Here is a 13462-nt window from a genome sequence, read left to right as displayed (position 1 = left end):
ATTGTGTAGCCTAGTGAACCAAACTGAAAGACCATTTTGAAGGCTCAGGAAACTTTTGCAGGTGTTTTGAGTTAATTAGCTGATTGGCATGTCACCATATTCTAATTTGTTGAGAAAGTGAATTGGTGGGTTTTTGTTAAATGTGAGCCAAAATCATCACAATTAAAAGAACCAAAGACTTAAACTACTTCAGTCTGTGTGCATTGAATTTAATACAGAGTTTCACAATTTGAGTTGAATTACTGAAATAAATGAACTTTTCCACGACATTCTTATTTACTGAGATGCACCTGTAGAAACTTAAACAAGGACAGGGAACTGGCTCCGTAAAGTAGCTATGCTAAACAGCATAAATACTAAACAAAACTCTACAGTTTGAACAGGATCTTTGTGGGTGTTATATAGTGTCAGTGATTGGTTTCAGGTGAATGTGTGATTAGTGAAATGGCTGCTGGGAAATGTAGTCCGGGGTGACATGTGAAAGTCTGTGTAGTGAGAGAGTCATTAAAATGGAAAAGCAACCTCTGGTGGTAATTGGATGGAATTCCATGAACCGGATTCGTGACAAAAAAATAGCAAAAATATAGTCAAAAACAGTAGTCAATTACAATTTAAATTAACTTTCTTTTTTTAAATTAACTTTCTTTCTTTCTTTTCTTTTAAAATGGCATTTATTTCTGTGACCGCAAAGTTGAATTTTCAGCAGCCATTACTTCAGCCTCCAATGTCACAAGATCCTTCAGAAATCATTCTAATTGGTCGATTTACTGCTCAAGAAACAAGTTTTTTTTATTATTATTATCAATGTTGAAAAAAGTCCATGGTGCTTTTTATGGTACTGTGGGTATATTTGTTCAGGACTGATCATCATTTATTTGAAATAAAAATCTTTTGTTACATTATAAATGTCTTTACTGTCACCTTTGAACAATTTAATGCATCCTGAAAAAAGTTTCAAATTCTTGCAAACTTCTTTTAACTTCCTGACCCTAAAATTTGAATGTAACAAAAATATAAATGTAAATAGAAACTATATTCACTGTTTGACTGGTGTGTAGAATGGTTCAATTAAATTTACAGACAGTTTAGTGGCATCATCTCCGTCCATAAAGATAAGCATAATTCTGCTAAAATCTTTAAGATAAAAATGCAACACAAAAGCAACATCCTGTTACATACATCTAAAAAAGACTGGCACACACAAACTTACAAAAACACATCACAAATCACCCTCTCATCTGTGGCTCATTTTGTTTCATGTGAGAATCCCTGAGCAGAAAGATAAATCCCAGAGAGCAGACACTAACCTTTAAAACACAATGAATGGGAGCACAGTCACAGGTTCAGGAGCTGCTGCTGGCGCACTCACAGCCCGCTGGGGGTTTGGAGTTTCTGCATGTATCAATACCTCATGTCTTCATCTCATTTAAATCTACTTATTCCTCCAGCTCCATTACAAATATATTGACTTGACAATCAGTACAACCAGAACAACAGAATAAAAGAAAAGAAAAGAGAGGAGAGGAGAGGAGAGGAGAGGAAAGGAGAGACAACAGGATCAAAGAAGAGGAAAAGAGAGGAGAAAAAAGATGATGAGACAAACCAAGATGAGAAGAAATGAGAAGAGGAGACACAAGACGAGAACACACAAACTGAGATGAGAGGGGAGAAAAGATGAGGTCACACAAACCAAGACGAGAAGGGAGAGACAAGATGAGAAGACACAAAGTGTGATGAGAAGGAGATGAGCTGCAGATTAGATAAGGAGGAGAAGAGAGGAGCAACAATATGAGGAGGCACAAACCAAGAGGAGAAGAAATAATAAGAGGAGAGACAAGACGAGGAGACATAAAGTGAGATGAGAGATAGTTAAGATAGAGTTGTGGTGAGAAGGAGATGAGGTGGGATATGAAGTGAGACGACAAGCAGAGGTGAGATGAGATGAGATAAAATTAAATGAGATGAGAAGAGAAAAAAGCTCTACATTTTTATACATGTTGCAAAAAGTATATACAGAAATTTCTATAAGTCAGAGTCGTGTGTGGGCTTGAAGTGTGCCTGTCACCATATTCTTATTTAACAATCCACCTGTCAATCAGAGACAGGGAAAACTAGTGGAGGGATATGACGGGGCTAAAGTGAGAGTAAACACATATGATCTGTCAACAAAGACTCAAGTACTCAATACTAAGCATGACAAAATGTGACAAATGACATGACATGAAAGTCAGTCTTTTTAGTCGCCTGTGAAATGTGTGTGTCTGTGTGATATATTGTCTCTTCTCTCTAGTGTTGTTTTCTCACTGCGTAGTGCAGTCCATTTCTCCCCCCTCCACACACACACTACCACTTTCATGCGATATCCTGAGCAGCTCTAGGACAATATTCTGGTTTAATGCTGGCTGGACAAGGCACAGAGCTGGGTAGAAGGTAGTAAAAAATAAGCTAGAAGTATGGAGGTTGTGTTAAATACCTTAAAATAAAATAGCTGAAGGGTCCCACACACACAAAATCAAAGCAACCCCACTCTACTGCAGTGCCAAGAACCTATTACACCAGCCTGACTGGAAACAGACAAACACACAATCATCCAGTCCAAAAACAGCAGATTTTTGGCCAATTGTAAATTGTCTATTTGTATTACTGCAGCAGGGAATAAAGAAGATAGGCAGGTTGGTTGATTGCGCAGTAGAGCAGAGCGTGAAAAACAGCCCTCCTTTAGCTAACCAAATGTGAAGTCCTGAAATCTGATTTAACCAAAATTTCACACACAGCACAATCCATTGCAGACTGCATATGCTACCATTTCAAAGAACATAAATTCATGTCCTTAGTAAAGTATTTCAAACCCAACCTTTCAAAACACCAGACATGGCATTAATTTCTCCCACAACCACACTAAAAACATAGAGAGATCTGGACATTTCTCCAGTCAGACCTGAATAGGCACAGTGTACAACCAGACTGTTATTAAAAATTGGGGTTCACACAGGCAAGAAAGAGGAAAGTCTCCTATCAGCAGCCCGGGCCAGTCACGCTCAAGACGGCTGCCTGAAATGACCCACCCATAAACAACACTAAATACAGCGACCCTGAAACAGAACCTACAATTACAAAGGGAAACACCATACAATAAAGAGGGCAAAATTAGCCAGACAGCCCACATAGTAGGATCTTAAAATAAAACCTTTCATAAATATTTCTCACAGTCTATAGATATAGCTGGGTTAGAATAACACAATGTACCCCAATCACATTCACCTGAGCTGACAAGAACAATACCCAATATCAGCACTGCAGGGCTAGGACACAAAAACCCAGTCAGAACCATTATTATTAGTGGTGTTTGCTGAGGCAAACATCCCTATTAGTATTGCTCACTAACTAGGGTTACAGGCTGAACAGACTCCACTTCAATTATAGACTCCACTTCTGTTCAAAAAATGTGTTCTACATAAGAAATAAGCAACCCAGACTCATTGGACAAATTTGCCTGTGCCATATTTGCTTAATTCTACAAGTCTGATCTCTTTTATTGTAACTTATGTTTCACTGGATGTATACCAGAGTGCTGCATTGCTGCACCAGGTGAGTTACCAAGCAAGTTTACTAAATCAGAAAAGTCATACATGTAGAGCTGGTTATGTAACATAAATGTCGAAATGTATTTTGAGGTCATAGTATTTGTGCAAGGATCCATGCAAAATCTTTAATCAATAATGTACCCCATAATCAAAATTTGTGTGAAAATCAATGAAGGTTGCTGCTGTTTTACTGACACTTGTGTTAATTTCAGATGGAATATCTATGCATACAGTAAAATGTATGCATAGATGTGTTTTTGGGGTTCTTTTGACGTAGAGGGTGAAATATCCTTTTAAAAAGTTTAGCGTGTAACTCACCCTGTACTGTTTGTGAATGACATGAATGATACCTCAAATATAGTGCAGGGTTTTGAGGTGTGCTATTTTCTATTTTTAAGGATTAGACTTACAATTTACACCTGGTGGGTGATAAAACAGGCAGCCAAAAATCCAACAGACTTATTTTAAGGCATGATTATCAAAGAGACTTGTACAAAACGAGTATGCTCTATTGATTTTGGCCTGCAAGCAAACACCCCAAAACATCCTAGCAAAGGTTAAATAACACTTTACAGGCTTAAAAATAAAGGCTACTATTCAAAGAAAAGCCAAAAGAAACCTATTCAAAAACATTTTATATTCCTGCAGTTCTTTAGAAGACCACTCAATGTAATCTAGCAGTAAGTATGTTTACATGCCCAGTTTTAATCAAGCTACTTGTCTTCATCTGTCTTTCCACGTATACATTACAGGGAAAATCACAGATAAGGTGAGTTTGATCACGGTTGGAGCTAAACTCTGCAGCGCATTGGGCAAGATTTGAGAAACCCTGCATTAGATAATGCCAAATTGAATATTTAAAGGTTTTAATACACTCTGTGTGCCATCTCTGTCTTTTAAAAAAAAGTGGTGCACAAAACAGGGACCAACTGCAGACTGATTAAAATGTATACATGCTGGACGAAGCTGAGCTATAATTACATTATTCAGAACTGTTAGTCCAACTGGTAAAATTTCAGTCTGACATAAAAAATAAATAAAAAAGTCAGATTATTTCAGTTCTGACTGTTCAGTTCAGACTGAAAATTTAAGTTTTAAAGTACATGTAACCCCAATTATTGTGGCAGCGAGTTTTGCACAGACAAACACCACTCATATTGTTTCAGAAAAATCTAGGTAGGAAGGTATAGAGGAATGAAAGTAAAGCATTAATCTATTTGTGTTTGGATGATCTGTCTGATATGTGCATATTCCTTGACCCAGAACATTGGACTGGCAAAACTCGGTCAGAAATGAATGACTTAGATGGCATTATACAACAGTCTGGAGAGATGTTTAAAGACATTAAAGGGATAATTCACCCAAAAATGAAAATTCTGTCATCATTTACTCACCCCCATGTCGTGCCATACCTGTATGAGTTGCTTTCTTATGTTGAACATAAAAGAAGGTATTTTAATGATTGCTAGTTATCAAACAGTTGGTGGTTGCCATTGACTTCCATAGTATTTCTTTTCCTACTATGGAAGTCAATGGCAACCACCAACTTTTTGATTACCAGCAATCTTCAAAATATCTTCTTTTATGTTCAACTCATAACAAATCAAATAATACATTTTCTGTGAGGCAACTAGCCCCGGCCTCTCCATCTGTGTGTGTGTGTGTTCGTGGTGCACCTGGGTATCCAAGGGAGTAGATTTGCTCTCTTGAGGATCAGCTGGGCCCTGTCAGAATGCATCAAAAGCTTTGATATTTGCCTGGAGCCTGTCTAGACTCTGCTAAACAAAAACCCTAGGCTTGTGACTCGCTTGCCTGCTGAGCTAAAGCAAGAAATCCCCCATGCTCACATTGAACAGATTTGACTGCATGGAACTGGACCGGTTCTCCTCCACTGAGTCCTGGAGCTCCAGCCGAGAATAAGCTGACCTGAAAAAAGAGGGAACCAGTGTAGCTACAGAGAGAGTGGGCAAAATAAATGCTTTTTTTTTACCCGCAAACTTAAATTAGAAACATAAGGGGGGTGAAAAACACTGAACATGACATTCTAGAGAATACTAAAACTACACGCAGCAACACAAAAACTCTGTCTCTCATGAGCAAACAACCATTCCTCAGTTAATTTGCAGATCACGTCATGACAGAATGAGCACATACTGAGGTAATTAGCACACGCCTACACAAATACTTTAATAAATTAAAAAATTAAAAGACAAAATCTATTATCTCAAAGCAGTCCGCATTGCACAAACACTCTAAAAGCAACCAATATGATTTTTTCCATTGTCCACTGTCAATACAAGTACTTATTAATTATCGAAACTGACATTCTAATTGTGCTATTTATAAAAAATGTAATTGTTTGTTTATAGTTTTACACACACACACACACATATATATAAAATTTATTATTCAATTTAAATTATTACATTTATTTATAATAATATAATATAATATAATATAATGCATTGATTCGATTTGTAAAAAAGACTAAAGAAAAGTTCTGTTATAGTGTATTCCATGACTATAAATATAATTCTGATAAACCATACAGTAGTAAGATCAAGTGGTATCTGTGGATCCCGTACTGTCGTTATTCAACTTTCAACATTTTGAAAACCTCCATGGATTATGTGATCCACATAGGGGGTGACATATATACAGTGATGAATGAATCTAGAGCCGTCAGGTACACACCACCTCATCTCTGCATTTGGATGCACCGTTCAGCGCTTATTTAAGATCAGAGCATGTTCTTTATATTCCTTCAGAGAAATATGCCAAGCCTTTCAGATGAGTCCCTGTTTCATGTTGCTCTAGTCAAGCACTTGACCAACCAAGTAAAAGGCATTTTCACATAAGGCCAACATCTGCATAGACTTATAACAAATATCTCATTAAAAGAAAGGGATCTCTTCAGTGGTTTTGTGCTGCCCAATTAATGTTTTGCAAAAGATTCAGAGAAGGTCAGAAAAATGGTTGTGTAAAACTAAATTCTGCCTGTTCTTGCTGTAAAAAAAAAAAAAACAGGCTATCATTATAAGTGGCCCTCAATGAAAAATAACAAAGTGTGAAATATGGGCCTTTTAAAGCACGAAACAAATAGAAACCAATTCCAAACCATATTAAACATGCACTTTTACACACAACCAGTTACAGAAGGCTCTTCAAACGGAGACTTGTCCTATTCAGTCTCCACGCCATCTGGCTAACATTGAGCTCTTGTATATTTATATGGAGGTCTCAAGAGTGTGTTTGTACTCAGCACTGCGGTGCTACTGTAACCAGCTAATGGGGGTGAAAGGATGTGGTCCTGGAATATGCCATGTGTCTGCGTCCATGTGTATGTAAAAACAACAGCATCAATGCTCTCACAACAACAGTGATTGAACAGGGTTAAGATGACAAATAGCCACAATGGGAGCCCAAAATGGAGACAAGACAAATCTGGCAGCTTTGGAGGCACAAAATGTAAAAGGTGAAACTGGTTTATTCATTGGTGTAGCTCATAAGAGAACTTAACTCAATCACTTCATTTCCGCAGGCAAATGTGCTCTCTGAATCCCTGCCTGACGGGATCTGGAAAGAAAACAGACATACGAAACACGTTCCTCATTTAACAAACCCTCACGTCTAACATGTGGGTTTAGACCTAATGGGTTGTAAACAGCGTTTGGGTTTCCATGCTAATACCATTTGACTTCCAGATGAAGTAGGTTTAGTTTTGACATTGTTACTTGCTTCAAAAAAATCTTGTATCAAGAGAATATTATATCAATATATGACGATCCACCACAAAATCATCTGCCAGAAAGGTTATATGGTGTCAATTACCCCAAACATTAACAGATGATGTTTTGACTCATGACTGAGTTCAACCAAAGGGCATAAGTGCAATACATTTAACAAAAATTTCCCATCCAAAAAACATGACTGGGTTCATTTAGGAAAAACATTAGGTTTCCACTCAGACAGTGCGTGAGTTCACAAAATATGTGTTAAAACAATTGAGCAACATGACAATATTACACAGAAACAGCAGTAATTTGGGGTCATTCATTACCACATCCTGCCTCATAGGAAATGACATCGGCAAAAAACTCCAACAAAGCCATTTAGTTTACAAATACACATTTATGATGCCTAAAGAAATGTGGTTCTCCATTAAAAATACTTGGCTGGGCATCGTTCTTGTGCCAACATGTGTATAACCAAGTCTCATGGTGTTCTAAGATCTTTCCCACTGTGAACAGACAGACTTTGAGAACAGCCGTGATTATGCAATATATTTCTCTAATCCTTTACCAGAACTGAGGTTTTTTGGTCTAAACCAAACTACGGTAGGGACATTCCCCTTGAAGCAGTGATGACAAAACATCAGACAGATGGATCAAGAAATCTAATATATAAATGCAGCTTAATAGAGCTGCTGTGGTCTATTTTATGTCCTTAATATTTATAAAAGAGAAGTAATGACAAGAAAAAAAAAGTATTTTGCTACTGAAGATACTGAATTCTGGAGTACTCTTTGTTCTATTCCTTGTCATTTGTTTCTTTGTTCTTCATTTTAATAGTGACTCTTAACTTGTCATTTCTGAAGCTATAATTACATTTTGGATGTGTGTGACATACGTATCTATTTATATTTATATACATTTAATAGCTACATGAAGTTACTGTATATCAAAATATACTTGTTTTAAATCAATTTATTTTTAATTATAAATATATACAAATATATTTGAAGTAATGTTTAACATTTTAAAGGGTTAGTACACCTAAAAATGAAAATGCTGTCATTAATTATTCACCCTCATGTCGTTCAAACTTGTAAGACCTTTGTTCATCTTTGGAACACACAAATTAAGATATTTTTGATGGAATCTGAGAGCTGTCTGACCCTGTATAGACAGCAATGCAACTAAAATGTTCCAAGGTCCAGAAAACATAGCAAGGAGATCTGTGATTTAATCCGTGTGACATCAGTGGTTCATCTGCAATTATACGAAGCTACGAGAATACTTTTTGTGCGCAAAAGAAAAAAAAACAAATAACGCATTTATTCAACAATTTGTCTCTTCCACATAACACCGGTGCCATTTTGGAGAATATCCACTGGACGCTGTTTCCGTTCAGATCAAATCAATTCACAACAACAGGAAAACAGATCCAGCATGACACAGCTGTGACAACAGTAAATGGAAACCAAAATCATCAACACACAGAGGGTTTGATTTAAAATCAGACCAAAGTTAAAAAACTGTAGTTACAGGCTAATACAAGTTGAATGAAGTTTCATCACAGCAACTCATAATGTAAGTCAGTAGTGTGCATGGCCTCCACGTGCCTGTACGCACTCACAAAAATGCCAGGGCATGCTCCTGATGAGATGGCAGATGGTGTCCTGGGGGATCTCCTGCCAGACCTGGTTCAGGGAATCAGTGAGCTCCTGGACAGTCTGTGATGTTCCTTGGTGGCTTTAGATGCTCCAATACATAATGTCCCAAAGTTTCTCAACTGGATTCAGGTCTTGGGAACGTGAGGACCAGTCAATGGCATCAATGCCTTTGTAATCTAAAAACTGCCTGCACACTCTAGCCACATGAGACCAGGAGGAACCCAGGGCCCACTGCACCAACATAAGGTCTGACAATGGCTCTGAGGATTTCACCTAACAGCAGTAAGGGAACCACTGGCTAGTAAGTGAAGGCCTGTGCGACCCTCTAATGATGTTTCTCCCCAGACCATTTCTGACCCAGCACCAAACCGGTCATGCCGGATGATGTTGCACGCAGAATAACATTCCCCATGGCATCTCCAGACTCTTTCATGTCTATCATATACTCAGTGGCAAATGGGGGTCTTTTTTTTGCAGGATGTCAGGCCCTCATGAAGTCTGTTCTGACAGTTTGGTCAGAAAACATGCAAAACCAGTAGCCTGCTGGAGCTAATTTTGGAGGCTCTGGCAGTGCTCCTCCTGTTCCTCCTCGCACAAAGAGAGAAGATACTGGTCTGCTGCTGGGTTGTTGCCCTTCTATGTCCCCGTCCAGCTCTCCTCATGGTAATGGCATTTCTCTCAGTATCTCCCCCATGCTCTTGAAACGGTGGTGGGTGACACACCAAACCTCTTCGTGACCACAAGTATGGATGTGCCATCCTGGAGGAGCTGGACTGCCTGTGTAACCTGATTGTGTTGTCTTGCATTTTTGGGGGTTGTCTTGCTGTTGACTCTCCAGTGCACCTGCTGTCACTTTCATTTGCACCAAAACAGTTGAAAGTGATTCATAATCATTTATGTTTCCTAACCGGACAGATTGATATCCCTGAAGTTTAAAATGACTTGGTTTTTATAACTGTTTTGAGCAGTGTACAAGTTCATCTCGTCTCATCATCATCCTCTCTCATCTCTCTGTCAATGCTTCTTCGCTTGTTTTCGGTTTGCTTGTTGTCTTGACACTTATGGAATGAGAAGACTGGTCAGTTAATCTTCTTGGATACAATTTGGAATATGATATGAATATATGTTCACAGCTTCATCCAGGTTGACTGAAATTTTGAAGAAGTCACTCAATTTAAATTCAAAAAACATTTTCAAAACACAAATATCAAGGAAGGCATTTTATTTCACTATTTACAGGGTATATGCAGGATTTTTAAAATGAAATTTAAGTCTTTTTTTTTTTGTCTTTTTTCCAAATTTAAGACCTCTTGAAGTTACGATTAAGACATCTCTTATACCATTTTAGGCATTTAATACTTTTTATGGCTTTAAATTTTGATACAACTAAATTTAAGTCTGTTTTAAGGACCCATGGGAATCAGGGGATTAGGGCTTCAGTTTGGTTTAGATCATTTTTATTTGGGAGATTTGTATTATTGGCCATTGTTATTGAAAGAACACTTATTACACTTTTTTTGTTATTGTTTTTTAAATCACAAACACACACACATAAACTGACTTAAATTCTGGCCCTTTGGCACTGGGGGGTGGGTTGTTCGAGCTACCCAAGCCCCCCCGTCTACGGGCATGTTTCAGTGTATGGACAAAAAAAAAAAAAAAACTTTTTAAAACTTCTTCCTTTGTGTACATACAGGTTTGGAGTGACATTAGTATATTTTCAATTTTGGGGTAAATTATTTCTTTAACTACAAAGCTTAAATTTAGTTTCAAATACAAACCTTAGGTCTAAATCTAACTGTTTAGTTAATGTAACAACCAGCCCATCTGAAAGAAGTAATCAATTTTAAAACATGTTAAAAATTAAAATACTGAACATTAAAACAACTTTAAAAAATTTTGGAGCTGTAATTCCACCACAGTGTGAACATGATCTCATTGCATGTTCATCGTTTGGCCTTTACAATATTGCTTCTGGGCATTTTCCTGAACCGACTTTAGTTTTTTGAGATAAAAAAAATTAACTTTATGATACCATGTCTGCATGCCCTAACATTGTAAATGCTCTTACTGGTTCTGTGCCAAGCAGCCTGGTGCCAAGATGCCCTTGTTATCATTCGTCTGCTTTAGGTATGTGAGCTCTAGCATGCCCACCTGAACGTCAGTCACATGACCTGGAAACTGTGGCAACACGGATAGGATTTTCTCAACCAGACTGTCACCATGGTGGCTAACAGCTCCTATAGATTAGGCAAAAGAGAAAAATAGGAAAAATAAATGATTTTGAAAGGTCATAGAATAACAAGTTAAACTGTGTTATATACACCACGATGATGCAACATATTAAGACAAGACACCACAGGTAAATAGATTAAAAATTAACTAATAAATTTCACCATATTTTCTAGTTGTTTAGTCACAGTACATTAAAAGAATTAAGTATTACAAATTTTGTAACAATATATTAAATACGCAAATGAGGCATTATCTAAAAAATGTGTACTAATTAGGTTCAATTTCTATAACAGAAATCTGAACTTTGGATAAAGCCAGGTTCAAAATTCTTCTTTTGTTTTGCTGAAAAATTAGAGTTAAAGGATTTTTGGATTTCTTTGTTTCTTTGTATCATGCCATAAATCACAAAAAACTTTAAACTTTTAAACTTTAAATCTTCAGAATATAGATGTGAAGAAAAGATTGGGTGTAGGTAAGTGCAATTAAAGTGGATTAAAATATTTCTGGTTCAGTGAAGGAGAAAAAAAAACACTATTTTTGAGAAAGCAGCCTAACACTATGTAATTGAAATGCAAATAAAAAAGACATTTTATGGAAGTTCATTAATCCAAAATCTCAAAAATGACCAGAGCATGAAAGAAAAAATAAAATAAGAACATGGTTTTGCCTGTAGTGTCTTGACATAAGTACTTATGATGAATACAGACATTTAGACAGACTGGACTACACCTGTGAGATCAAGAGTTCTGTCAATAAACACTGTTTGATGCTTTATTCAGGGCTGACTTCCTCCTGTTTTTGGCCTGTGGATGACTGGCCAGCTCCCCTGCGATCAGACGGCTCATCGGGACCCACAGAAAAGCTCTCCTCACGGGTACCGATGAAACTCAAACAGGGCGTTGATGGCTGATGCGAGAGATTTAATCTGAATCTGCAGCTCAGGGAGAGAGAGTGCATATCCACATCCACCAGACTCCCAAATCGTCTTTTTTTTCTCCGGCCTTTTCTCATTGATGGACTCAAGATCCACTTCCAAGGGGAAGAGATCAGAGAAAGCAGGCAAAAGGTGAAGGTGCGAAGACCACAGGAGCATGCATCACCTCAGCAGTATAGATCATATCACCCATCCACTCACACAGTTTCTCTTCAAACTGCTCAAACACCGGGTTCCCCTCCAGATCACCGGTCACATTATTCGCAAGCAGGTGAATGTAGTGCGGAATAGTTGTGAAAACCACGCAGTACTGGAAGCGACTGAGGGAAATGATGTCTTTGATAATGTCTGCCGTTTTACCTTTCAGCACGGTGCTGACCACAAACACAGCTTTGGGTTCGTTCTGTCCACCTGCTTCAAAGCTTGAGAATTGTTTGATGTTTCTAGCTCCAGGCACAAACAGAAGCGCAGCTCCCCCGGTTTCAGTGCAGAACCTCTCAGAACAGCGATCATCCATGAAAACAACAGTCTTTTTTTACCTTTGACATAACTTTTTCCCACGTCTGACGGGGGAAACCACACTGACACCGTCCGTGGGCAACATATTTCCAAAAATGCTGGCGGTTTTACACTGAGACGAACGATAGCAACAGCTGAACTGTCAAACAGACACTATTCAAAACAAACCCATGTGAGTCTCTGGAAGGTGACGTGGCGCAGAGAGAGGGGCGTCGCGATGATTATGCATCATAGTGTAATTATCAATCTGGGAGTTTTGAAAGCCACTATTAATCTTTAATTAACAACAACAAGAAAATCAGAGTAAAAAAATATTTTTTTTTTATATTAATATTTTGTCTCAGTATTATCTGATAAAAATGATGTTTTTCGTGGTTGCTTTTAATTTGTCATTGTTCATTGTTCATTTCAATTTTTTGTGATATTTTGTTTGTTAAAAAAAAATACTGGGGGTTGACATTTTTCATGTGTCATAAAATCCAGTCATTTAAAATTGATGCTCTGATAAATAAAATTGACACGAGAAAACAAACAAACAAAATAGCCTGTAATCATATTGATGTGGACTTGATGTTGAACTTCCTGCGTCTCCCGCACACGTGACGCGTCAGTGAAGATGTGGTCTCTTTGGTAAACGCGCACCTGCTACACCAACACGCGGCGTGTCACTGTGACAGCTGTGACGGTCAACCCTAAAACCTATTAATCACACTACGCAAAGTTTACTTTGGTCGAATCGGGGAATCATTTAGGTTACACTGAGATCTCAAGTCTCAACGCAAAAGCGCAAAAACC

At 37.8% G+C, this 13462-nt stretch overlaps 1 pseudogene; it reads right to left on the bottom strand.

The window, feature by feature from the left end:
- Positions 1-12752, bottom strand: part of LOC122148917 — a 53904-nt pseudogene extending 41152 nt beyond the window's left edge.
- Positions 12753-13462: the final 710 nt, after the last annotated feature.

Source organism: Cyprinus carpio, chromosome A20 (assembly GCF_018340385.1).
Source record: "Cyprinus carpio isolate SPL01 chromosome A20, ASM1834038v1, whole genome shotgun sequence".
NCBI lineage: Eukaryota > Metazoa > Chordata > Actinopteri > Cypriniformes > Cyprinidae > Cyprinus > Cyprinus carpio.
Note: the sequence above shows the minus strand (reverse complement) of the source record. Positions and strands in the feature narration are given on the sequence as shown.